General features: G+C 39.5%; 1 long non-coding RNA gene across 4 annotated transcripts in view; it reads left to right on the top strand.

Moving 5' to 3' along the window:
• The window catches only part of LOC102024929, a 52,056-nt gene that overhangs the window by 6,805 nt on the left and 17,885 nt on the right, over positions 1-27,366 (top strand). The window contains exons 3-4 of one of the 4 annotated variants that reach the window (XR_261073.2): positions 9,704-9,918; positions 15,198-16,872. The exons of 1 other annotated variant lie outside the window; for it this stretch is intronic. This is a non-coding gene — a long non-coding RNA (uncharacterized LOC102024929). Of the gene's footprint in view, positions 1-825; positions 878-9,703; positions 9,919-15,197; positions 16,873-27,366 lie in introns of those variants that run through there. 2 more of the 4 variants (XR_261072.2, XR_001234139.1) reach the window with 2 other exon arrangements.

The raw sequence follows: 27,366 nt of genomic DNA, 5'->3' as shown, positions 1-27,366 counted from the left end.
ATTCTAAAAATAGCACGTCAAATATTTAGTGGGCGTCATTTTGCGAAATATAGCCTTTGGCAGAAACCCCTGCTGCATCAGCTGCTGGCAGTCTTAGAAGGGTGGGTATCATTTCCTAGTTCTACAATAATTTTGTTTCCTTAAAATATTCAATTTATTCTTTGAACTTGACATACTCAGTCATTCACTGGCACTGAGAAATTGGAACATAAGTATTCCAGGTGCACTCAGGTTTCTCAGGGTTGCTATTTGGGGGCTGGTTTGTTAGCAGCAGCCTGAGAATCCAGATGGCCAGTCTCTGCTACTAATAAAATTCCAAACACAGCCTCTTAATTTCATCAACCAGGAACATGAGGGAACATATCTAGACTGGAAGTCAACTGACTCCATTTAAAAAGATTCCTGGCATAAGGAACTGCAGGTGAATGGGTCAGGTCTAGGCCACATCCCACTGTAGTTTCACCCAGAGCAGCTCTCTGACTGCCAAATAACTGGATGATTCCCCCAGGGAAGCACTCAAGTTAAGAGTTTGTCTCTAGAGGACACTCCTATCTCTCTGGTTCCAGTAATACCAGCTGCTGGAGGTCCAATCTCAGTTCCACATCTTCTTAGCTGATGGATTTCAGGCAAGTTCTTGAATCTCTGTGCTTTGATTCCACCATCTGGAAAGCAAAGACATTAACTCTACCTATGGTTTCAGTTACTCAAAGTCAACTGTGGTCCAAAAATATGAAGCAAAAACTTTTAAAATAATTTTTGTTTTAAATTCCATGCCATTCTGAGCAGTGTGATAAAATCTTGCCCCCTCCTGCTTCATCCTGGCAGGGAGAAGAGTCATTTCATCGCCCAGTGTATCGATGCTGTATATGCAACCACCCCACTAATCATTTAATAGCTGTCATATTAAATGATTGACTGACTTGGTATCACCAGTGCTTTTATTCAAGTAACCTTTATTTTACTTAGTAATAACCCCAAAAGAATGACTTTTTTCAGCAATTTGGATATGGCCAAGAAAAGTCATAACTTGCGCCTTTCATCTTCTTTTTTTTGGTACCGGGAATTAGGAATTGAACTCACCATCTCATGCTTACCAGGTAGGCCCTGTGCCACCGAGCTATATCCCCAGCCCCAACTTGCTACTTTTAAATGAAAAGATAAAAATTCTCAATGAGGAAAGAAAAAAAAACTTATACTGAGGTTGCTTAAATCAATAGTAAGAACAAATCTCTCGTGAAATTCTGAAGAAGAAAAATGAAATTCATGCTACTTTGGCTGTTGCACCTCACACAGCAAAGGTTATACCCATAGTAGGTGATAAGTTCTTAGTTAGACAGAAAAGGCATTTAATTGTGGGTGGAAGCCATGAATAGAAAGCATGTTCTAATTGACAGCAACGTGGGACATCACAAAGTATTGACCATGTGAGAGATATTTCATGATGCAAATTTTATTAGAGCACATTGTTTTATAACTTTCATTTTATTATTAGTTACTATTTTTAATCTCATATTGTCCCTAAAGTATAAATTAAACTTTGTCATAGATATGTATGTGTAAGAAAAACAGTTTATACAGGGTTCAGGACTATCTGTGGCTTCAGGCATGGGAGATTGGAATATACCCACCAGGAAAAGGGGGATTACTGTATGTGTGTAACATTCAGCTCAGTTCCTAGTTTACACTATGAATTAAGTAAATGTTAATAATAGCAATTATATTCAAAAAGGAACATGGGCAGAAAGAAAAGCTGAAAAATGTTGACACAAATCCTCAAAGATCTCTGTAGGGCTAAAATTGTGTGATTTTTCTATCATTTCTTCACTTGCTTCCTTTATCTCTTTATTCCATCCCCATAAGACTTGTACCATTAGAGGTAAACAAAGGTCAAACTGGAGTTTTCCCTTGGCCATGGGTAGTGGTGACGGTATGTCTACCAACTAAGTGCTCCTGGATATGCTGTTTAGAAGCTTGACATCATGGAATTTTTCCTGGCCTGTTTTAGTGGGTATAACTGAGCCTCCTGCCTCACCATCCCATGTATGAGAGGAATTCTGAGAGTCTATGCATACCATGTGGGCAGAGTCTCAATCTCTGATTGCCATTGCCAGCAATAATGCTAATGCCAGTGGCAAATACTGGCACAAAGGAAAAATCTAGGACAAGGCAGAAGCAATAGCTAACTAAGGTCTTACAGAATACATATAATTTATGTCCACTTCATGGTGCTGATGCATGAACGACCTCTCAGCTAGCAGTTGCCTTCCTCAGCTTTTTCCTTCCACCTGTTTAGTGAGAAAACAGCCATTGATGACAGGAGCCCAGGATAAATCTGTCAGCACGACTTACAGGAAAAAATCTCCTGGGAAAGGCTTGAGGAATCCAATAAATAAAAAAATCTCTATGTCCCAAACAGTAGCAAGGTTACTCAAGTTTATAATGTCTCCTTTTAACTCCTCTGGTATGAGCCTTATGACTATAATTATCCCTAACCTCACATGACACCCTGAAGTGACACATCTTTTGCTATGGCGAGGATTGCTTCCAAGATAGCAGCCCCAGTGGTGGCAGGTTTTGGACAATGTGTAATGGTTATCTTTTATTTGACAGGTATGTTAGGTGCTTTGATTCTCATAGGAGGAGGCTGGACATTGAAAGCAGAATTCAACCATTTACAGGAGTTGGGAAGGGGATTTCAAGTTACTTAGAGACTTAGAAGATAAGAGGCCAGCAGGGTTTCTGGCTACAAGATAAAAACAGCTCTATAGCTGTCACCCAAGTGTGCAAAAGGCCCTCAATTGGCAGGCTTGACTCTATACTAGATAATGATTCTAAAAAAGGTTTGAGGACACCTGGAAAGGGCCACTTGATTTCTTCCTGCAGAGGTCAAGGGCCCTTATAACAATATCCAATCTGTAGGAAGAGCAAAATTTAGTACCAAAGCAAGAGCACCTCAGAACGCTGCATTAGTTAGGCAAACAAAAGAAAGGGTAGAATACTGGGGGAGAGGGTCTTAGTTACTTTTCTCATTGCCAAAACAAAATACCCAACACCCAGAGTTAAAGGAGTTTGTAGAAGTTTGTAGAAGTTTCAGTCCAAACCTCACAGTTTGTAGAAGTTTCAGTCCATAGTGAGCTAGCTCCAAGGCAGGATGGCATGGCAGAGGAGCAGAGCAGAGGAGAAACAGTCCATGGCAAAGCAGGCAGGAGGCAGTAAAGCAGCAAGCAGCAAGACAGCAGAAGCCTCTCCCTTTTATCCCTTCTAGGCTACCCACCTTTTGGGTGGTACACCTACACCCAGGATGGGCCATCCCATTATCCACACCCAGAACTATGTTAAACCAATCATTGGAGTAATTTAGCAATCACACACCCTTAGTCTCCACATCACACCTCCTAGATCCAGCCACCTTTGAAACTCCACACCTATGACTGCATGAGGCTTGGAGGAGACATCTTGATACTTTGAGATTTCTCATTACCTAGTAAGTAAAATCCCAGCATGATTTCCAAGGCTCTACCCAGTACAGCCAACTATCTTTCTGATTGCTCCTATCAGTCCCAGGTCCAGCTCCAGGGTTATAGTTGCAGATCCCAATAAGACTTCAGCATTAGTGCAAGAGACCACAGGTTCCTACACAACTAGTTTGTCTTATGCATGTGAAACTATTAGAGGGGTAGCACAGTAGGGATATACTTAGAAATATAACTGACTTTTTGGTTGCTTTGGGACTGGATGAGCAATTATTTTCCTGTAGAAGTTCTAGAAGTTTTTTTTTTTTTCCCACAAAAAAGTTATTATTGAGAAACAGGGACCTTCTGGGAGACATAAAAGTGTTTCTTCAGTTAGGCAATCTCTTTCTTGGCATGTCTTCCTGCCATTGCTGTTCAACAGAAATTTAAGGCCAGCCACAAATGTAATTTGAAATTTTCCAGCAGTCAGACTCAAAAATATAACAAAAAGAAAGAGTAAAAATTTATTTCCTGAAATATATTTCATCCAATATATCATCAATGCCATCAATATTTAAAAATTATTAATGAGGTATTTTACATTGCTTTTTCATTCCAAGACTTCAACATGCAGTGTATATTTTATACTTGGCTTAACATCTCAATTTGGATTACCCCATTTTAAGTGTTCTGCAGTTACACATGTTTAGTGGCTGCCGTATTGGATAGTGCAATTCTACTCAGTCGTACTTCAATATCTTGGTTCTTCCTGCTCCCTCTACCTTTGCTGTCTTCCACACTTCTCTTTCTGAATGCAAGGCCAGTTCTTGTCTATGAAACATCATTTCTAGAGACCTCCAAGCTTGGAGTGGTGTCCCAAGCCCCATTTCTAGCAGTAATCAGCATGCCGTGCCACTAGTCCAAACAGCCCCGCTCCTCTAGGCATCATTCCCCAGCCACTTCAAAAGTGTGTACCACACCTCCCCAAGAAGTCGATTGCCTATTGGTGAATACTAAATGTGCCTTCATCTTTTTTCTCCTCCAAAGCACTAAAGAGGGTGAAGAATTCATAGTGGGCCTCATAATATTGGCTCAATTGAATCAATTTTAATTTTTTAGAGCCTCTACTGTTTAATACTGGAAAAAGAAGCCATTTATTTGCTAAAAAAGATGTAAAAACATGATAAAGTAATGAACGGATGTAATATTCTTCCTTCAGAAGCCAATTTCTTACTTATATATGGATGCATTTTGTCGTCAAAATTATCTCGAGACTTTCCATAGCCTTACTTTATTCCACTCAGGTCTGTCATCTACACTCAGAACACAGATATACCTAGTCACTATTATACTTTTGAAAGGCTTTACAGTGTACGTTTTCTCGCACCCCATATCTCTTCTCTATTTTAGCCTCACTGAAATAGAGAAGACGAACACCACTTTGAGAAAAAAAAAAAAATGACAAAAAAGCCCACTCTCCTTCAACTTGGATATCTAGAGGAAAAAATGGCAGAGACAGAGGAATAACCAATCATACATGTGCTCAGTATGTGTCGCTAAACTAGGCTATGTCTGGTGAGAGCAAATGAATAACAGAGCTAAGAGAAGAGACTTTCATAGTAAAGTGGGGAGAAGGACTTCCAAGTACCTCTTTAGTCTCCATGTGTCATAGACCCTGATAGAACCATAAGGTTTTATATGGGCCGAGGTGATGCCATAGGGTATGGAATGCCCTTGTCCAGGAGCACTGTGGAGGACTCAACAGAAATTCAGAGATGGATAGAAGCAATAAAAATCAAGAAGTGGCTAGTCAACAGAGAGAGGCTTCTGGGCTACGATTAAGCTATGTAATGTACTATAAATTCATCAGTGGCCGAGTGCCCAAAGAAAGCATCCAGCTAAACCAGACCTTACGGACACCAGTCAACATTGATGAAGAGAATCATGGGAAGACCTTGTCTTTCCACAGCTGTGAAAACCTTTCTCCCTCTCTGGTACACTATTTTAAGGGAGGATGGGAGGATTGTGAGGAATCAGACTAAAAGCTTAGAGACACTTACCCAAATGAACCATGTTTTGGACAAAAATACCTTTAAATTTGGCTGTCTTCATCCAACAATAAGATAGAATTCATAATAGATATCAGAGCAATTTAGAAAATATGAAAACTATACAATATTTTTGGTGCAACTCTGTGTTGTAGAATTCTATGACTCTAATATGAATAAAATCACAGAATAAATAAAGTTCAGAGGATCATCTTCAACTAATGCTACCTGGCTCGGGGACACATGGAGATGGTGATGAGCATGTATAGTATCACTATGAGGGGATAAACGACATTCAGACCATATGTAAATTCAAAGTTATCTTTAAGGGAATAGTTTTGGCTTTGAGCAAAATTTATCTATGGCATTTTGTCCAGAATAGCATTCATTGAACACTTGGGCTAGCTACGGCAGGTATTCTAAATAAAGCATCCTTGCAAGGCATTTACACCTTGGCTCCATCTTCCCTCCCAATGCCTGAAGTCTACCTACCAAAATCTATGCACAAGAAGACCCTTGTGCTCAGTCTAAGCAGTCAGATTGCCTCATTCTCCCATAAAATCCCTTGCTGGCTTCCCTGAGCACGTAGGATGAAATCTGAACCGCTTCTTTGTCCTCTCAGGCTCTGTATGATCTACGATCACGTGATCTCCCCTTCCAACCTCCCCACATCACCTCCAATCTCTTTCCTCACCCCCTACATTCTCCAACCATGTTGATCTCAGGTGGTTCTCAAAAGGGACCTCATACTTTCTACTTCAGATACTTTATCCCTGGTATTTCTTTTATTTAAAATTTGCTCCCTATGTCTCTCCACATGAGGTTCCTGCCCTCATACAGGTTTCAGTTTAAATGTCATCTCCTTATAAACACCTTTCCTGGCCAGCCTAGCTAATGGCATGCCTCATTTTTTCTTTCATAGCATTCTACTTATTTCCTTAAAAGAAAAAAATGGTAGGTTATAAATATCGAATTGATTTATGAGAGCCATAACCTAGTGGTTAAGAGCCTGAATTCTGAACTCACACTCTCTGGATTCAAATCTAGTCTCTGCCATGTATATGCTGTACCAGAAAAGTTACACACTTTCTCTGTGCTTCCATTTCCTTATCTCTAAAATCCAAAATATAATAACACTTACTTCACAGACTAGTTAGAGGATAGAAGAAGTCAATATAGATGAAGTGCTTTTGAATTATCATGGTGTATAAGGAGCATAATGTAACTGTTTGTTAAATAAATACAAAAATGAAATATATTGTCAGGGATCTTGTCTGCCTTATTCAATACCGTCTCCCCAGGGCTTATTCCCATACCTAGCACCAAGTAAACACTCAATAAATACTCATGCAATACATGAATGAATAGAAGAATTACTCAATCACATGACTTCTGTCTTTGAAGTGATGTGGTGGAGCCCAAGAGGTTGTAACCTCTAATGTGGAAATGAATCACCTGGGGATCTTTTTAAGATGTAGACTGGGTCCACACACATATTGGGTGAGGCCTGAGATTCTGTTTTTCTGGCAAAGGGTGTTATTGATGTTGTGGTCCACAGTCCACACTTTGAATATCAAGGTTCCAGCTGATTATCAGCAGACCTAGATCCAGAATTGCTTACTACTTCAAACCTGTCTGTCTGTCCTTCCTATTAAAACACCCTTATACCTTACAGTCACTCCTAGTAAGACCATCACAGAGTTCTGGAAGTCTTGATGTAGACTCCATGGACACTCTTCCTGATCTTACTCAGGTATGGTGTTACATGAGTCAATCACTGTCCTACCTCTATTTTTAACCACCTGGGAAGGTCTGGAAAAGGTCTTCTTATGTAGTTTCCCTTTATCATTTTAAGGCCATCTATATATTTCATCTGTTAAGAATCTTTTCTCTTTAGGGCTCTCTTTGGGGCCTTAAAAGGTGTAGTAAATGTGTTCCTTTTACACTAGCATTTTCAGTAATTTATTCCAGATACTGGATCTTGTATTATTTAACTCTTAAATGCTTTCAGATTTCAAATAGGCTTTGTATCAGCACACGCAAACTATGTACACTGGCAGTGGTATTTTAAGAACAAGATGGTTAAAGTTTTTCAAAAGCAACATCCTGATTTTGTGGACAGGAATAGGTGTGATTATTTTTCCGGGGCAGATTGTGTGTGGCTGAAATTGCTCAGAAGTGTTCACCACCGGCCTCTCAGCAGTGTTTGTATTTAAAACACTGCCATTGCCTCTGCTGTACCAAGTGCTCCAGAAAGAAGCCCTGCCCTTTTCCAAACTCCCAGCCAAAATAACCCCTGGGCACTCCTGAAAGGAAGCATAGCCTTCATCCAATAAGACATTTCACACACCATGTCTGAAACCTGAGTATATATCTTCTTTAAACAATCACAGCCTGCAATGCCTAATTATCTGATTCCAAAAGCATTTGGTTAGGCATGCAACACATCTCAGTAATGGAAATGGACTCTAGTCTCCTAGAGCCAGTTCATAAAAGCAATGGAGTCATTTTAATATTGTCAGTTCTCTCAGCAGTACAGTCGAGTAATGTAGCAGAACTGTCTGATGGCCAAGGTAATGATCAGAAGGGATATAACACAGAGAGAGAGAGAGAGACAGAGAGATCTACTGGCCAATATCATAGAATTAGCTTATTTATCCAGTTGGAAGAGTTTGGCTTGAGGGCTTCATGGTGCTTGTTTCACATCCCAATGTTCTCTCCACAGCAGCATCGCAGTCCCAGCCACACAGGATCTTGGGCTGAGTGCCTCCGTCCTCCTTACCCACTCCTCCTTCCCAGGACCACGACACCACTCGCCACTCGCATGAAATCTTATCTTCTCTCCCCTATGCCCATGCATCCTTCATTACGGGGTATCAATTGCAGTATTTCAGGATCTGAGGATGTTCACTGCAGCTTTGAAAAATCATCTGTTACAATTTTCCTACAAGTTCTTAGAAGCAACAATCGAGTGTCCAGCAGTTCTCAGCCAGGCCGTCTTTTCCATTCTCAAGTTCTGTAATGCTACCAAGCACTTCCCAAAATTTGAAAACTCCACCAAGTAATGTAGCATCTGCCTTGGAACTGACTGCTTATTGTCCTTGTTTAATCTTAAACATTTCCTCATGAAACATCACTATTTGCTATTGTTCTTATTGCTATTAATGCTCATGTTAATTATTCATAATTTCCTATCCATAGCACTGCCTCCCACAGTGCATGCTTGTCCCTGCTTCTATTAGTCCATCTTAGTCTAGAGTTGAAGGAGGCCAGTAGGGACAGCAGGCCTATCCTGAAGTTCAGTATTCATCCTGCTCCATATTAGGTATAAAGAGAGAAACAGTAGCATCCATCACCCTGCACCCAAGTCTCCAGGGCACTTTCGCTATGTCACACAGATGGCTGTGACATCCATGATTCTCTCACATGGGCAATCAGATGGCATTCCAAGAGGAGAGTGAGGAGAGTGGGTTTGCAGCATAGTTAGCTCTGGATATGACAGGACTTACAAAGCATGCGAGGTATCCATTCACGGAGATTCCGGACAGACTGTACTTTCTGTAAGTAATGTTAGTATTTCCTGGGATCCAGCAGTAAACATTCTTGCTCAGGCATAGGGCACAGAGAAGTTTCTGGATAATAATATAATTCATGAAGGACCATCACTAGTTTCTTATCTTTGTATAAAAATGAGTGAAAACTGCTTAGCATTCATTCTCATTAAAAGATATGAATACTCAATCATTACCCATAAACTCGTCTGTGCTTGAATTCATAAAGGCTGAGTCAAAATCCCTTATTCTCCACTGAGTCCTCATCATCAGCTGCAAGGCTAACGTTAGACTGGAAGTAGCAGCAGAATATTGGCCTAGAGTGAAAAGATGAAGTGCGCATTCTGGTCACTAGGCAATTTTGTGACCTTTGATTGACAAAGTCCAATGTCAACTATTCTGTTGTCAAATACACCATAGATTGGTATTCACAACATGTTTACCCTCATTCAAGTGACATCACAGTGTATCTCTTATATTTGAGAATGAAAGGGGTGTTATTGATAATTTTGATGAGACAACAGGAATAAATCTAGACCTTCCTAGACAAATTGGAAGGTGTGGTTATCCACCAGGAAGAAGATAGCAAAACAAAACAGCCTCCTCCTGCATTTATCTGGTATAGTTAGTTGTTTCTTTTTTCTCATTCTAGGAGGCTAGCACATTCTTTAGCCTATCTGGTTATTATATCCATTCGCTTATGTGGGAAGGACAAAGATTTTTATCTCAAATTGGAGACAGCAAACAAACTGAGAGATAGAAAGGGAATTCCCGGGCTCATGCGCCTCCGGGCTCCTGATTTGCACCCCATCTGCAGGAATGGTCATCCTCCCCTAATCGCAAGGAGCCAGGACTTCATGATGCCAGGTTTGTGGGCTCATGCCTATTTCCTCTATGGTTTAACAAGCCTGTTATGTGGACTAAGTACTGACTGCATAAGAGAATCTGTGGCAGTGTCTTAATACTAAGCAGCAGAGAAGCTGGTTAGCATTAAGTGCCTCAAGGGTCATGAGCCGCGACAGATGGCCATCTTTTCTTCATTACTGCTCAACTTCCTATAGCATCACTAGATAAGCAAACCACATCCATCTTTATGGGTAGCTTGGAAAGAAAAAAGGATGAAAGACACTCGTGGGTAATGGAGAACATCCTCACGCAGAAAACTGTCAAGTTTGGTCAGCTGACTTAGATCTGGTTTACTAACCTCACTTTCTATTTGTTTCAAAGGCTGATTTCTTAGATCCTGATATAGTGTAATGGATTTAATTTTTTTCTGTGTTCTCAATCACGGTAAGGTCAAGTAGCCTGATTCTTCTCTTGATGTGACTTCCTGGCTTAGGGTTTTAGTTCTAGATCCTAATCTAACTCAAGTGGCCACGTAACATGACCTCACTCCTTTGTCCCAACACAGGGTTGCTGAATAAGTACAGCATGCCTAGTTACATCTGAGTCTAAATAATAATATGGAATAAGAATGCCCCCCAAATATTCCATGGGCTATACTTATACTAAGTGGTATTATAATTATTGTTTATCCTAAATTCAAAGTTAATTTGGTTCCCTGTATTTTTATTTACTAAAGTTAAACTTGGTCAGCCTACCTTATATTAAAGGCACTTGGACTTCCTCCAGAAAGCTATTTTCCTCTAGTCTAGCATCATCTAAAATACACTGTGGTACATACAGGTGACCACAGATTTACTTGAAATTAGAGATAGCTATTAAAAAGAGGTTGTTCAACAAATATGGAGATTTTTTAGACACAAGATCATTGATGTCAATTGGGAAATTCCTATTCTACTTTTCACACAAAGAATTTCCACAAAAACTGGCTGGTCTGAATCTCAAGATTTTGTGTAAGAGAAAAAGTATGATCTCTACATGAGCTACGACTGAAGCAATTTTCTGATTTGCGGCCAATGATCACTGGAACCTTCCAGGGCTGGTCAGAAGAGATAGGAAAAATAATTCATCAAGAAATAAAAGTGGTTAGGGTTACGATTAGGGTTAGGATTAAGGTTAGGGTTAAGAAGAAAAAAAAAGAAAAGTTGTTAGATGTTTTGGCTCTTGCGTAAGCAAGAAGATATATATGAGTAAAGAAACCACTTGGATGGGAGATTTAATATAGTATATGGTAAATAGCAAGTTTCAGGGAAGTTCCCTATGTCCACTTGTATGTGGAAGATTCAGTGGCATAGAATGATGGTAGAAATCAGTGGGATCCTTTTAAAATTCTGGGTTATAAAGTCTTAAGGTAAACAATAATCTTTTGAAGTTTATTCTCATAAATATTTAGTAAAGGCCGTCATTTTAAAGGGGAAATACATTTGTTACAGCCTGTAAATTATTCAGTTGAACAGTTATACTTATGAACATAAATTGTTTTCATTTATCTTAGTTCATTGAAAAGAAAGTTTCATTATTATGTTTATTTCTTTTTTGTAAGAATCTTTGTATTATGTCTTCTACTCTGAGTAACTACATTGAAAATAATGATACACAATCTAATAACAATTATTATTCCCTTACTATTTGATTACAAAATTTTACTTTTTCATAAATTTAAGAAGACTTAAACCACATTTTTGAATGTTTTAGTATAACTGATTATGAATCAGATGAGACACGGGCATGGTCTCTTGTGCCTATACTCCCCGTTACTCAGAATACTGAAGCAGAAGGGTCTGAAGTTCAAGGCCAACTTGAACAACTGAGCAAGACTGTTGCAAAAACATTTTTTAAAGGGCTGGGGATGTAGCTCAGCATTTGACAGGCAGGACCATGGTCCTGGGTTCCATCCCCGGTACTGCCAAGAAGAAAATGGTATGAGCCTAAATCTTAAACTCCATGGGGCACTCACAAGCCTGGAAGGTGAAGAGTCTACAATTTGGAAAGGAATACAGGATATTGGGTCAATCATAAATGACAAAAAAAATTCATTTTATTTGTAATTAAATTTTCTGCAAATATCTACAGCAGGATTCTTGAGCCAATTCTACAGTACCAAATATGGGATCCATGGTTTATTTATTTTGAAAAAAATGATTTGAAAAGTGTTCAGTGTCTTCCCTGCACACTCACATCTTTCCCGGGTAGTCTTAGCCTCCTCCAGTGTGGAGGAGCTCTGATGCCACCCTCACACTAGACATATGCTGCTAGAATCTTCAATCCAGTCACCACCTGGGCAGGGTGCCTGCCGTGGCGGCAAACGTGAAGCACGTGAGTGTGGAGACGTGCTCCTCGCTCGCCTGTGTAAATTGGAAACCGCATCTCTGACTTCTTTGTAATCTGAAATTCTAAACTTGGAATTTGATTGGCCTTTTACTTGGCCATATTTGACATCAAGATATTTCCTTTTTCAAATAGAACCCAAATTTTAAAAAATCAATTCTAGAACGTGAAACACATCACTTTAATCTAAACAGAGCTAAGCTCTCTCATTCTCCCTTGATCTCTCTGTCTTTCTCGCCCCCTCCCTATCCCCCTTAAACTGTGTTTCTCCAACACTGAACAGCTGTCCTGAAGCAGCAGTTAACTTTCATTATTTTATGATTCAGCCCTTTCCATCATTTTTCATGGGAAGTTTTCAAGTCTGTATGCATGAAAGATACAACACAGCAAGGCCCTCATAATCACTTGTGATTAATGCTAAGAACCCCCGATGGTGCAGTCTTTAATGATACTCTTAGAATTGGGATGTCTGATCCTGGCTCTATTACTGTCAAAAGCGCTGTAATCTGCCCGGGTTAAGGGCTCATACATCTATTCTGGTGCCCATCCAGGGAAACAATTGGCGATTTTTTTTCACTCCCTGCCCCAAATATTCATTCTTTTTTCTATTTGCCTCATAACGTAGAAATGGAAGAAGCAAAGAGTGTGTGTCCTCTGGAATCAATTGTAACTACTGCTATTACACAGGTCATTTGGTCCAAATTGAGGCAGCCTGCCTGGTTTTTCTGTGCCTTGACTTCAAGGCAACAGAGAAAGGAAAGAGTGGTTTACAAAAAATCACAGTGCCACAGAGGCGCTTCCTGGGAGAGGACACCGATACATCGTAGGATATTTCAGGATCAATTTCAGCCTACTATTAACATGACTAGCTATAGAGGTCTCCAATACTATTTGCTTATTTTGAAATAGCTTCATGTTGAAGGTATTGGATGATTCCAACAGCTAGAGGTAACAACCAGCAAGCGAAGTGGGAGGCTCTTGGTGCATTCTTGCTCATATGTGTAAATAAAATGCATCCAGTTTCCGGGTTGGCAGGCAGTACACCTGTCTGTTAACACAGTGAGATTCTCTCTCAGTTTGACACCAACAAGCTGTGCAACTTTGGTGCATCATTTAAATTTTCTAACCCTTCATTTCCCCATCTATCTTATGAAGCTAACCTGTTATGATTTTTAAACTTCATATTCTGATGCATTGGGTCTCTTGTTTCCACAAAAATGCAGAAAGATCAAGGAATAATGCGTTAGGACAAATTAAAAACAAAAACAAGTTCATCAGCGTGAGTTGTCTAATGTAAACTATTTTTTAAACTATTAGCCTCAAGCTATTTCTATCTCAGTTAGGTCTTATGAACAATATATCCCACAGAAATTATTTCAGTAATGAAGAATGAAATCAGCAAGCTAAAGATGGCTAGTCTGATAACTGATTTGATTTGGTTGCTGAGCTCCGTAGAGAGAAATTTTTTGTTAATTGTGTATGTTCATGTGAGTGTGTGCATGGTTCTCCCAAGTTCACCTATAATTCAGATGGAGAAGGAGTGGGAATAATCTGAAATGAATAAAATTAAGAGACAGTTGAACTTGAAATTGGGCTCTAAATATAAGACTCAGAGGGCGGAGTATGTAGCTTAGCGGCACAGTGCCTGGCACGTGTAAGGTTATGTGTTCAATTTCTGGTACCAAAAACCAACCAGACAAACAAAAGAAACAGAGAAGTGGTAATAGGAGGGATGTAACACAAATGAAAGCATTTAGAGATACATTCTGTTGGGATTTAGACTAAGGGGAAGGGAAACAGGCACTTGGATGGCATGAATCCACTTGAACCTCTTGCCTTTCTGTAAGTTGAAAATATCCAACAGAGACTTAAGTATTCTGAGAAAAAAAGAGCAGATACTTAAAATCTGAAGCACTATTTTTGCTTTTGCTGCATTTTAAGTTCTTTTCTGAGATTTACTACTGAATCTTAACTAGCAAGGACTCTTGAATTCTAATATGATTTCAAAAACTTCTGTACTCTGAAAATTGTAGACCTTTTAAAAATGCACTGGATTTTCTGAGAAAATGTGAAATAACTATTGTATTCATGTTCATATATGTATATAGTGTCATGAATCGCTTCTTGGCCTTTTGGCTAAGATCAAGTGTGTGTGTGTGTGTGTGTGTATATATATATATATATATATATATACAATCAATATTGTTAGTTTGAAACAGGACCTTACTGTGGAATTCAGGATAGCCTTGAACTTGTGACGTAGCCCAGGCTGTCCTGAAGCTTACAATCCTCTTACCTCAACCCCAACCTGCTGGGATTATAAGTGGGCACCACTACACTCAGCTAGCAGTCATATTAAAGCATCATGGTTCAGAAATTACTTTCATGGACTAGGATAATGTTTAGTCTCTAAAATTGCAACAAGAGTAAACCTTCCTAAAATTTGGAGAGGAATGCTGTTGTCTAGATGAATGAAGAAGCCAATGCTTTTCACACTTTCAGATGCAGTTGAGTCCCTTGGGGATCTTTTTAAAGGCAGATTCTGACTGACCAGGTGGGGACAGGCCAGAGCATTTTGCAATCTAAGAAATTCCTAGGTGTTGCTGCACCTGTTGCCTCTACCCATACCACAGTTTGAGTAAAAAGACCTCTCAGTGACCAATTTTCAAAGAATTTGACCACAGCTATCTATGCTTTGATTATATCTTTGATGATATGGAAAGTGATTCTAGTTCCCACCAGGGTTCAGTTTCGGTAATAATTATTAGAGGAAAACAGGCTCATAATTTATGCCTTCTCATTGTTTAGGTTGTAGATCATTAAGGGGCTATACCCTATGGAGTATAAGAAAAAATCAGGGCATGAATCCAGGCAAGAATTTTTATTTGCTTTGTACTCTTCCTCTTTCCTTCAAGATTAACTCCGCTTCACACATGAATTTTGACGTGAGGATTGTGGAAGGTGTCCAACGCAGTGCGGCAATGAAAAACGGTTCTGCTGCTGGAGAAATTCAGCTTACAAACCTCATAAGCAACCTTGGGAAAAGCTCACCTTACATGCACAACTTTTAGCACCATGAATAGAAGCTGACTTTTGAAGGAAGATAGGCACTTGGTCTTTGGGTGACGAGAAGATTGGAGTCTGTAAATTCTCATATTGAGAGACATTTCAGTACCATGTTGGTTATTCTACTTTCTCCAAAAGCATTTTTTTAAACCTTGTGGTCTTCTCCTACTTTCAGATCTGCTTCATAAATATTGTTGAGAACCTATTTCATTCTAAATACTATTCTAGAGTCTGGGAGCGTAGCAGGATTCGAAACATATGGAAATCTATGGTCTTACCTTCTAACGGAAGGTGCAAGAACCCCCTTTCTTAAAAAAACTACAAATAAGTTCTTAATTGAGAATATGATTAAGTTTTTTAAAAAATGCCAAGAATATGTGTTCAAAGTAACATTACTCATAATAGGCCAAAGGAAGAAGAAATCTAAGTTTCTTCTTAGAAACTAAACATAAAATGTGATTTATACATTCAGTGAAATATTACTCAGCCTTAAAAAAGGAAAGAACTTCTAACATATGCTACAACAAGGATGAAACTAGAGGATATTATGCTAAATGAAATAAAGTCACACCAACACAATCACACAAGCATTGTGTAATTCTACTTAGAGTAGATAAACTCATAGGGACAGAAGGTAGAATAGTAGTTACCAGGGGCAAAGGGAGGGACAAAAATAAAATATAAATTTTAATGGATATAGCAGTTCAGTTTTGCAAGATGAAGAGTTCTAGAAATCTGCTGCACAATAAAGTGAATATACTTAACAGTATAAAACTGGGCCCTTAGAAATGGTTAAGGCGAATTTTATCAGTTGTACTATAATTTTTTAAAATGTTAGGGAGAAAAGTCAAGATAAGTGTATGCAAGTATATCCAGGATCTATGGAGGGAAAAGCCATCTTATGTAATATGCTTCTGTCAGTATGACCAGCTCTCTGCTCTCTACCGGGCACCCTGCCCCACATCCCGCTCAGGAAAGCTTGCTGACTGGGATACAAGGCCCAGCAGTTCATGTGCACCATAGCGCCTTCAAATGCCCACTCCTAAGGGTACAAACTATGGCCAGTCTGTCCACGATGCTGTTAAGCAGCTCAGCTTCACTCAGAGCCTGAAGTCTGTGGCTGAAGATTGAGCCTGAATGTGGAACTCTGAGAATCTTGAATTCTGCATCAATGTAGAGTTATGGGTGCTCTTTGAGGTCATCCTCCAGTTCACAGAGCTATCAGGAGAAATCCTGACACCAAACCAGCTGGCACACCCAGAAATATGCACGGGCTGACATCTGCAGGCCACAAGGGTCGGGGCCTTGAAGGGGATGTTCCACTGCACTATTGGTGATTCTCCCCTGAGCTTGGAGGAGGAGCTACGCTCTCCAGTTCTATTGTTACCAGGAATTTAAGTAATGTCTGTAAAATTCACACCTAATAAACAATTTAGGGTAGTAAAAAAAAAAAAAAAGAAAAAAGAAGGAAGAAGGAACAAAAACTATTGGCATTTATCTGTGAGACATGCCCGGAAATGTACAGAAATAACAAGGGGAAAATTAAAGTCCAGCCAAGTGGGAATGCTACATTATAGGGACCTCTTATTGGTAAAGTCTAGGACATTTGGTATTGAAAGAATTCATTTCAAATCTCTCTCTCTCTGTCTCCCTCCCTCCCTCTCTCTACAAAAGCTATAAGGCTCCATGAAATGTTCACACTCTCATCTTCAGAGGTAGATTTGCCTAACTTTTAATCAAGCCTTTCATCCTGTTTGTGCTTCAATTACTTCATATGTTAAATAAATGCAATACTCTTGCCCCCTGGGGTAACTCTGAGTATCGAATACAATAACAGGTGGGAAATTTATAAAGCAGCTAAAAGTCCTAGCTCAGTCAATAATCATGATTACTATAATATTCTTCTCATTGTCATTTTATTATTCTTCTTTCTCCTCTTCACCCTGAAAAAATCAGCCAAAAGTCTGAGCAAACAAAGGCTCGAAAGTTAGGTGTGTAATTTATTTGTCATGGTCCCTAATGAGGAATTTTGTTCTAAACCTTTTTCAAACATCTGTTGCATTTCAACTCACTAAGTGCAAATAACAGAAAAATAGTAGCATCTGGGCTACAAATGAAAAATATCTGCTCATGTTTTTAAAAAGAGATCAAGAGCTGGGGAAAGAGTGAGAGGGACAGAGGGAGAGACAGAGGGAAAGAGAGGGAGAGAGAGACTGGTGGATTGCTACATTTCTCACACTGAGATTTCATCACAGAAAATCCTCTCCTACCTGCACTCAGGAGCTGTGTGATGAATGTGCACACACGTGCAGCTTTGCATCTGCTTAGAATAGGGCTCAGAGTCCCAGTGCCCCTGAGCTGGGTCAGCACTTTCTTCCTCCAGTGCTGAGAAGTGACTTTCTGCCTCTGTATATTTCCCACTCCCTCCCCTGTGCCGGCCTTCGCTTCTAGGAAAGTGGGAAGAAATGGTCCATGAAGTTTCATTTGCCTTGAAAAAACCAGCGCTGTCTTTAGAGAAATTGCAAGTAGCATGCTGGCAAAGCAGAGCCAAGAAGGAGGCCTGTGGCCAACCCAGTCTGCTGCCTGTGGAAAGCAGGGAATGCCTGGGGAAGAAAGTCCTGGTGCCTTAAAGGACAAGGGAGTAATTTACCGTTTGCTGAGAAAGGAAGGAAAAGAAACAAATCTAAGTCAAATAGGATCCTTGCTATTGAATGAATCCCCTGAAGTTGTTTTGAATCTAGTCTGAAAGAACTCAAGCGTGCAAGTGGAAGAAAAGTTGCCCAACTCATCACCTCTCTAGGCAGGTGACAGTACCATGAATAGGGTGTCAAGACAGGCATCTGTTGTCATGAAGGGAACAAAGCCTGCTGTGGTGAAACTAGAGACAAATGTCAGGGTGGCCCAGGAGCTCGAGGCTGTCAAAGGGTGGTGCATTTTCCTGACCAACAGAGAACCATCCACCCCTATCACTTCTTCCAGGCTGTACGCAAGACCTGACATGTCCCTCCCCGAGAGACACAAAGCACTTACATTCCTGTTCTTCGTGGTCTTTCCTGTTTCATCAGCACACTTCTCAGTCCAGTGATTGTTCACAGGCAGACTCTATAAGGAGTCTTGCTTAGAATTAGGATGTGTAAAAGAAGTTTAAGGACTTCAAACCTTTTTGGTGGCTGACTTTAGAGTGTGTAATGCTGGAATTAATAGGGTGCAATGCTAGGAGAAAGAGCACTAGGATTGAGGGTGTGAGTGCTACCTGTACTAAGTAGCCAGGATAAGACATAAAAGTTAGAGAGAGCTGTGATTGTTAGAAAGAGACACCATGATCTGTTTCTCCTCTGATGTCTGTCTGCCTTATTCTCAACTGAGAGCAATTTCCTTCAAATATTTTGGAGACTTTGTGACCAACTGACTAATAAAATTATGTACTAGCTCAAGGTTTCATTCATAGGACAAGAATGAAATAGTCTAAGAATTGGGTTCAACGGAACTATGAAGGAAAAAATTATGAAGTTTCATCTTCTGCTTCTTGACTCTCAAGTTCGGCTCATTTAAAGGACTAATGATTTAGTTTGCTATTTGTATCTCCTCTTTCGTAGAATAGATGCCCTTTAGACTACAACCTCATGTGTCTCACATTCTTATCAGGTAAAACTATGTCAACAGCTTCATAGATGCTGCCATAAATAGATGTTTAAAGAATGAATAAATGAAAGTAAGATAGCAGGGTATTCACACATAGCTTTGAATGCCATTGCACAGCAATTTAATGATTAAGTGCAATTATGCGGCATCCAAATTCCAAATATGGAAGCAAGTTCCTTCGTGGGTAAAAGATGTAGTATCAAAAATGGTGGCATCATGAGACAATCATGAATCTACCAATAAAAGCCAAGCTTCCTGCAGATCTTCTGACTTTCCATTTACACAGTCTAATTCTCCACTTAAGGAATCCAGTTCTCCAAAAATTCTCCACTTGAAAAATCATCGCATTTGCATTTGATGTCCTGATTCAGCATTCCAAGAGATATCCATTCACAGCAAGGCAATTTGGCCAGGTGGAGAGTGTTGCAGGATTATTTTCAGTGGTGATTACTGCTGTGTGACTCAGGACAAAGCCTTTGAATCTCAGGGTTCGTATCATCAAAATAGCATGAAGAGATCTGCTGCCAACTTCCCTTTCTAGCTTCCTGGGGATTTGTTTGATGTGAGTCCAATGGACTTGTCTGGGAGGAAAATAAAATGTAGTATAGATAAAAAGTACACCTTGTGAGCTGTCTTGTTTTTATGTTCTTATCTAAATTAAAAGGTAATGTGTTCTTATTTCAGCAAGGTGTCCTCTTCCTCCAAGAACATTCTTACTTTCAGCCACAGAAACAAGAGCTGCAAAAAAATCAGTACAACAGAGAAGAGAGAGAGAGAAAGAGACAGAGACAGAGACAGAGACAAGACAGAGACACAGAAAGACACACACGGAGAGAGAAGCTCAGTTTATATAGAACCTTATAAATCTAGGGGGTAATTCTCAGCCAAGAGTCAGATTTGATTTGGTTTCCCGTTCCAGCTGAATCAGCTCTCCATGGTATCTCACTATGGTCTTGCTTGACTTGATACAAATTTTAAAAACTTCCAACCCATTCATATTAAGAGAGCACATAAAGATAGATGAACAGTGAGCAAGTGACCCTCACTATCAGTATTACTTGGACCACACCTCCCCATGGTAATGGTGCAGTTGCCTAACATTTTTCCTCCTCTATAAATCTTAGGTGAATGGTTGGGGCACTCCCTGCTCATTGCCCAAATGACATACATTGTTTCCTCCTTCCTTCTTCATGACTGAATTGTTTTCAGGTAGCAAAATGCCAGCTCCAAGTGAGATGCTCACTTATCTAGCTTCCGTAGAAGTCCACATGTCTGTGTGATACCACTGGGGGTAATGAGATGAGAATAAATATCTCCTGGGAATGTCGGGGGCAGGTTTGCTCCTGATGTGAAGGAGCAGGTGCTAATCCTTGTGTGCAGGGAGATGATGACGTACAGATGCAGTGCCCACTCCAACTAATAAGCATGAGAACAAGGGCCATGGTACAGAGGGCTCTGTAGAAAGGTGAAAAGAGCTTGAACCCCACTGACCTCACTGAGCAGCCATATCCATCCCACAAACTGCCTGCAATGTTCTTCTTGATATGTGAGATCAAGACCCACCTATTTGTTTAAATCACTGACATTAAGTCATCTAATGCTTATAGCCAAAATTATCACCGATACAGTAACCATATTAGGTGAGAAGAGAGAAATGGTTCTGTAAGCAGAAACTGCTTCCCAGATCAATAGGAATGAGGGGCCGTGAGAGAGTCTCTGCTTCCAGGAAAATATTTCCCTAAGTAATGTCTACCATTTAGTTCCTGTCCCTCATGGTTTATATATGGAGGTGCACATTTGTTCCTCTAACCCTGAATCCTTGCCCTCCCCAGTCTCACTGTTTCCTGATAGCTAATTCCTTCAGCTGTTCCACATCCACCTTTTTTAAAAAATAATTTTCCAACCATTATTCACATGCATTGTCTAGGTTTACAATTTTCCAAACTCTGCCTGTTTCAATTAGATGCCAGAGTTGCAGACATAACCCGGCAGCTACAACCTGTGCAGGACTGATGTGGGGAGCGGCTAGATTCCTGCAGGCCCTATTTCCATGTGTGCCGTTTTGAGTCCAGGACTAGATAATTTCACTCATCTAGAAAATTAAGGTGAATAAGAGAATAGAAAACTGGAATGGCATATGGTCTAGCTTCCTGAATTTCTGTGATTATCCATTATCAAATCGCAGGCCCTGAGTTATTAAGTCTATTGACAGATGCAATGTAATTTTCTTCAAACAGATAACTGATTCTGGAGCTGATAAGGTCTGAATGTGCCATGCACACTCCTCATATTTTGATCATTGTTCACTTGCTTCATTCAGTGCTGTTATCAAATTACCAGCACAAATATATACACAGAAGTAAAGCAACTCAGATGACTCAAATTTATACTCAAAGCTTTCATTTACTTACTTAAAATTTTCTGACTCTAAGCAGCATTACTTTATAATCTTGGGACCAAATTAAATAAAAATAAGTAAGAAAATTAAAATGTGTTTTTTAAAAACTGCACCTGAGAAAGGTTTGTAATAAATTGTACCAAAAAGAGGTAAGCTCAGGCTCTAGGCAGGGGCAACTCTGAAGATCTCAGTTACAAGACAACACTGCTCCATTATTCCTAAATGTGCAAATGGTTTGTCTTTTTCATTATACAACTCCTGGCAAGAAAATTCTCATGAAAGTAATAAATTGGCACTGAAATCTAGCTCAGGTTACAAAAATAAAATAAAATCACTGGGATAATACCTGATACAAACTGACTGGAGAAGCCACTGTACAGACACTTTAAAATAACCCTTTGGAGTGTACATGCTTGGCCCTAGAAGCATGATGAAAAGACACAACTGTTTCTCAGAATTTGGGAATAACCCTCCATATTAGAAATCAAACAAAAATTCCACTGGTCACATAATTTAGCCTCTTGCCTTGTATTGGTCAGCTTTCCATTGCTGAGACAAAACACTCGACACCAATTTAAATGAGGAAAGATATATTCTGGCTCACAGTTTCAGGGGTTGCGGTCCGTGGTTTGCTGGCTCCACGACACAAGTATCACAATGGAAAGTTATGACAGAGGAAAGCTGCTGTAGCATGGCAGCCAGGAAGCAGGAAGCAGAAAAGGAAAGGGCCACGGACTGGATGTAGTCCCCAAGGTCCTGTTCCCATGACCCACTCAGGCACACTTAGAAGTATGCTGTACAAATCCCCTGGCAGTCTTTCAAGCCAGTCAAGTTGACAGTCAAGATTAAATAACACACAGCCTCTTTCAAAAACTATTCTACTTTTCTCTGATTTTTTTCCCCTACTAACATGACTTTGTCAGTGCTCTGAGTTCCAAAGAGTTAACAACAACAACAAAACAAACCAAACAAATAAAAATAAAAAGGAATACCTGGATGTTTGTTTTCAGGTGGGCAGATATAATATACAGGTTATAATTAATATGTAAATAGCAGATTATAAGAGCCCTTTGTGAGGGAGCTAGTGATTCTATGTTTGTGAAGGTGTGGGTTAGAACCTGAAAATTCATGTAAGTGCATACACACACACACACATACACACACACACGCTTATGCTCGAGCTCTTAATGGGAACTAAAATGTTTTTAAAAATCAGATATATTATCCATTTGCTCACAAATAGGTCACCATGTACTGAACGTTGAGGTAAATCGCTGATCATATCTGACTGTAAAAATACAATCAAATATGATATTATTTAAGAATCTTATTTAACAAATGTATTAATCACAATCCTTGAAACATCAGATATTCTGTTTTTATTACATCTTCAAGAGACACTCTCCAAGTACCTACAATTTCCTTCTTAGAAATTTTTGGCATTTCTTGCATGATTTAGTCAAGTTAAGACTTTCCATTTTGTAAACCTGCTGGGAAAACATCGTATTTCTTCTGTGATGGTTATTTTCCAAGACTAAGGCAATTAGGCTATTGGTTTTTTTCCAATGAGTTGAATCTGCTTATTTTATGTAAGTGGATTCTCACAAACAACAAATTTCAGATCTCAATTTTTTGAAGAGTTTCTGGTGTAATAGATTTCTGGATGATTCATTTGCTTCAGAATTTCTCTTCCCGTCTGGAAGGGCCACAATCGGGTGTGAGTTACGGAGTTCAGTGCACGAATAAAATAAAAAATATTAATTACTCAAAACTGCCTGAATCATAACAGCTATGCTGAACGTACGGGACATTGGCATAGGCATCCAAGGAGCATCAATATTTATTATGAAGATGTGTGTATTGATTGAGCTGTAAAATGATTCAGAGTAATATATGCCATCTCAATAATTGAACTCCACTCAAAAGAACACCAGTGTAGCCACAATGAAAATTGAAAACGATGATTTTGATTTATTAAATTACTCTATACAGCCGCAAGATATTGAACAAAGACAGAAAAAGCTAATATAAGTCTATGGTGATAGTGCTTTCCTCTAAGAAAAAAAAAAAAAAAAGGACAGAAACATATTTTCCAACAGGATTAAGCGGCACCTGATTGTAAGACTCCAGCTCCGTGTTACTTGGAGGACAAGGAGTATTTTGAAAATTGGTCCTGAGGCAGAACTTTCAGGCACACTGTGTTCTCAGTGGCTTGTTTTCTTTTCACATCACTTTTTCCTCTCTTAGGACCTCCCCTGGTCACCTCAAATGTTCATTTCTCTCCTCTTTGAAGTCCTGTGTCTGTAGGCGGATACGAGTGCCAACTGGAACAACAGGAATAACACCCACATGTAAGGAAACTGGGTGGTATCCCATCTATTCAAAATCATCAACCACTCAGAATCTCTCCCTACATTTACTGAAACAAAAGGCACGCAGAATACATTTCACAACACATGTAGGGAGGGTATGAAGGCAGTTTGTTTTTAAAGGACATTTAGACTCTGTATAAAGTCATCTCAACTTTTCCTGGTCTCTATATCTATGTCACATAAACTCATATTCAAACTGAGACCCCTGTGACATTGTAAAGATACCTATGATTAAGAAACATGTAATTGTGTCTATTATACCATGATTAGTAAGATAGGAAAGTAAATGGAAGATATTTTAAATATAGATTAAAGTAAAAATATTTTATGCAACCATAAACCAAAAATGTCAATTCTTCAGCATAGCCTCATCTACTTACTATTTTGATGAGCTGGGGTGTGCTGGGTTGGTGGCCAACTTAAAGATATGTACACTAGAAGTTCTGAATGTGACCTTATTTAGGGGGAAAGAAGGGAAAGGTTTTTCTCAGGTGTAATTCTGCTAAAGATCTTCCTAAGAGATCATTGTGGACTCAATGTGAGTCCTAAATCTAATGTCCTTATAAGAAGAAGATAAAACACAAGAGACAAAGAAGTCCAGGTGAAGGTAAGACAAGAGTGTAGCTATGTAGCCTCAACCTAAGAAATGCCTGGAGTGAACAAAACCCGGAAGAAATGAGGAAGTAGTCTCCTCTCCTCTGAGGGCTTCAGTGGGACTGTGGCACTGACAACACTTTGAATTTGGACTTCTGTCCTCTAGAATTTTGAAAGAACAAATTTCTGCTATTTAACAGCTCTGTGTTTATGATGACTTGCTATGATAGCCCTAGGAAACTAAAGCGTGGATTTTTTACTATATTTTATTAACTACCTCTCAATAACTGCACATAGCAATGAAGACTGTTCAGAAATTCACTCAATGAACAATCCCTAAGTGCTTCTATGGGCCAGGAATTGTGTAAGACTTTGGACTTGCAGTAAAAATTTTAAAAGATATTATTACCCTTTAGGATATTTACTGACAGCCGGGCTTGGTGGCACATGGCTGTAATCCCAACACTTGGGAGGCTGAAGGGGGACGATCGTTGCAAGTTCCGACCAGCCTGGGCTACAAAGTGAGCTCAAGGCCAGCCTGAACTGCACAGTGAGACCCTGTCTCAAAAAAAGACAAAGAATAAATGAATAAATAAATAAATAACTTAATGACAATGAAGTGCAAAAGGTGTTTTTTCTTCAGTCTTTGTAGAACCAGAGAAAGAAATATCCAACATTTTAAAGCAGGGACTATGAGCAAGGATTGGGAAGAAAGAGTTTTTTAATATAGAAGTTACGAAAATAATTTTAGTGCATGGAAAGATAATAATACTAAAAGACTGTAAAATGGGTTTAGAGATATTCAGTTAAACCTGAGTCTAGGGGCTGGGGGTTTAGCTCAGCTGCACGGTGCCTGCCTGGCAAGCACAAGGTCATGAGTTCGATTCCCGGTACTGGGAAAAAAAAACAAAACAAAACAAAAAACAACTGAGTCTACCTATCCTCTAAAAATTCAAATGTTTTCCACATCATCTGTTAATTACATATCAAAAGGGTAATGTGAAGAAACCCAGTAAGACCTGTACCCTTCCCCAGATAGTCATCATGACCAAGGGGATCTTTTCCTCTATCTTATTCAAAAAGGAAAATTAGAAATGGCTTCAAGTCCTCCGCTGTTTTTCTATTTTCCAGATGATATTTCTCATTATGATGTGTCATCCCATGTTGTATCAATCACATTACAATATGTCACTTAATGTAACATAAAGCAATATGATTGACACAATCTACTAGGGCTTGTCACAACATTGCATGGCAACCAGGACATTTTTATGGGTTTTGTAAAGAAAAAAAAAAGTCAACATATTTCACAGAACATCGCATCCAAGGTGCAGAGGGGAGGGAAAGAAAGGCCCTTTTGAAGATTTTTTGCAGCATTCTTGAGGGAACTGATAAATATCTGCTAAGTAAATGGAGTCAAATGTCTTCCCTCCACCCATATCAAATGCACCTGATAAACTATTGCCAGCCTGTCTCAGGTTCATAGTCAGCTCCTGCTGTACCCTGCTCCTCCTTAGCATATTTAATCTAAGACACTTTATACAATCAATTTTAATAGAACAAACAGGACTATCAAATAGAAGGCCCACATCTTTGCCAAAGAAGCCATTATAGGTGTAAATGTGATTACACACTTGGTAACTACTCAAAACATCTTAAACAAAAAGGTGCATTTATTATAAAGACATGAGGACTTTCCAGGGAACAGAGATCAGGAATAGAAATGACCCTTAGCAAAGAACCAAAAGCAACAATTAGAAACCTATTAGCATCTTTCCTTATTTCTCTCCCTGGCTTTCAGTCCTCTGAGCATTCTTCTCTCTGTACCACTGCTTCACCCATTTGGTAAATTCACCCCATCACAATCAACAAGTGAGTCCCAAATGACGTGGAGACGTTGGTGGATATTTGTTCACTCTCTCAGTGGGATGTATGCGTTGTCTCTGAAAGTGTTCTAATTTCTTGGACATGCAGTGTGTGAGGAATGGACCTCATCCTCAGCTCCTGAGGAAACTGCAAATTGGCTTCCTTTGATCAGGGGATTTTGTCGCCTGGTTGTATGTAATCACTCAGGGCAGGGTGTTGAACTGAAATACATCTAGTTGCAGTGAATCCAGGGAAGATGTGCCTATAATGTTGGGAAACACACTCACTCCCCCTCCTCCCCGATCTTCTCAGTGAGGCAAGCCAGGGACAACAGTGGTCACCATGCCTCATCTACTGCTCCACCACGAGAGTGGTCAGCTCCAAGACTGAGCCAAGTCAGAGGAAGCAAAGCCAAGACTTGAATCCTGATGACATCATTTGAGTTCTTGATCACATCACACCTGTACCCAAATCTCTCCTAAAATAGCTTAGGTACTTTTTAAAAAGCTGGGTGTATTAGCATGTACCTGTAATCAGAGGTCCTAGGGAGGCTGAGGCAGGAAGATCACACGTTGAAACCCAGCCAAGGCAACTTAAACAGATCCCTTCTCAAAATAAATAAATAAAAAGTCTGAGGATGTACCCAACACTATAAAATTTTCCTAGCATGGGTGAGGCCCCACGTTCAATTCCTAGAATCACCAAAAATAAATCTCTTTTTTCTTAAACCAGTATAAAGGTATATCAATTTATATAAGAGACCAACTGACTCTATTACAGATTTTAGGAAAATCTCCAGCCAAGTTAGCTTGAGCCAGTTAATCTAATCAGTTATGGCAAAAGTGAAAATCGTACTTTCCTGGGGCCAAAAGCCCTAAACCAGATGGCAGAGCCCTTCTTAGGAAAAAGAAAAGAGTGGGTGGAATTTTGAATATAAGCTATTATAAATGAAAAGACCCACTTGCTGGATGAATCTGGATAAACAGCCCTCTATGATTTGGTTCTTCACGTGTTTAAATTGATTGGTCACATTTTTGCATCGAAACTCCTTCCTGATGGAAGGTTAATTGGGTAATGTTCTAAATAGGGTTTTATATCTCACAGACAGGTTCTAGTAATAAGACCACCTTCAGGTGACTTTTTACA

Source organism: Chinchilla lanigera, unplaced genomic scaffold, assembly GCF_000276665.1.
Source record: "Chinchilla lanigera isolate Chin_1 unplaced genomic scaffold, ChiLan1.0 scaffold00023, whole genome shotgun sequence".
Classification (NCBI taxonomy): domain Eukaryota; kingdom Metazoa; phylum Chordata; class Mammalia; order Rodentia; family Chinchillidae; genus Chinchilla; species Chinchilla lanigera.
Note: the sequence above shows the minus strand (reverse complement) of the source record. Positions and strands in the feature narration are given on the sequence as shown.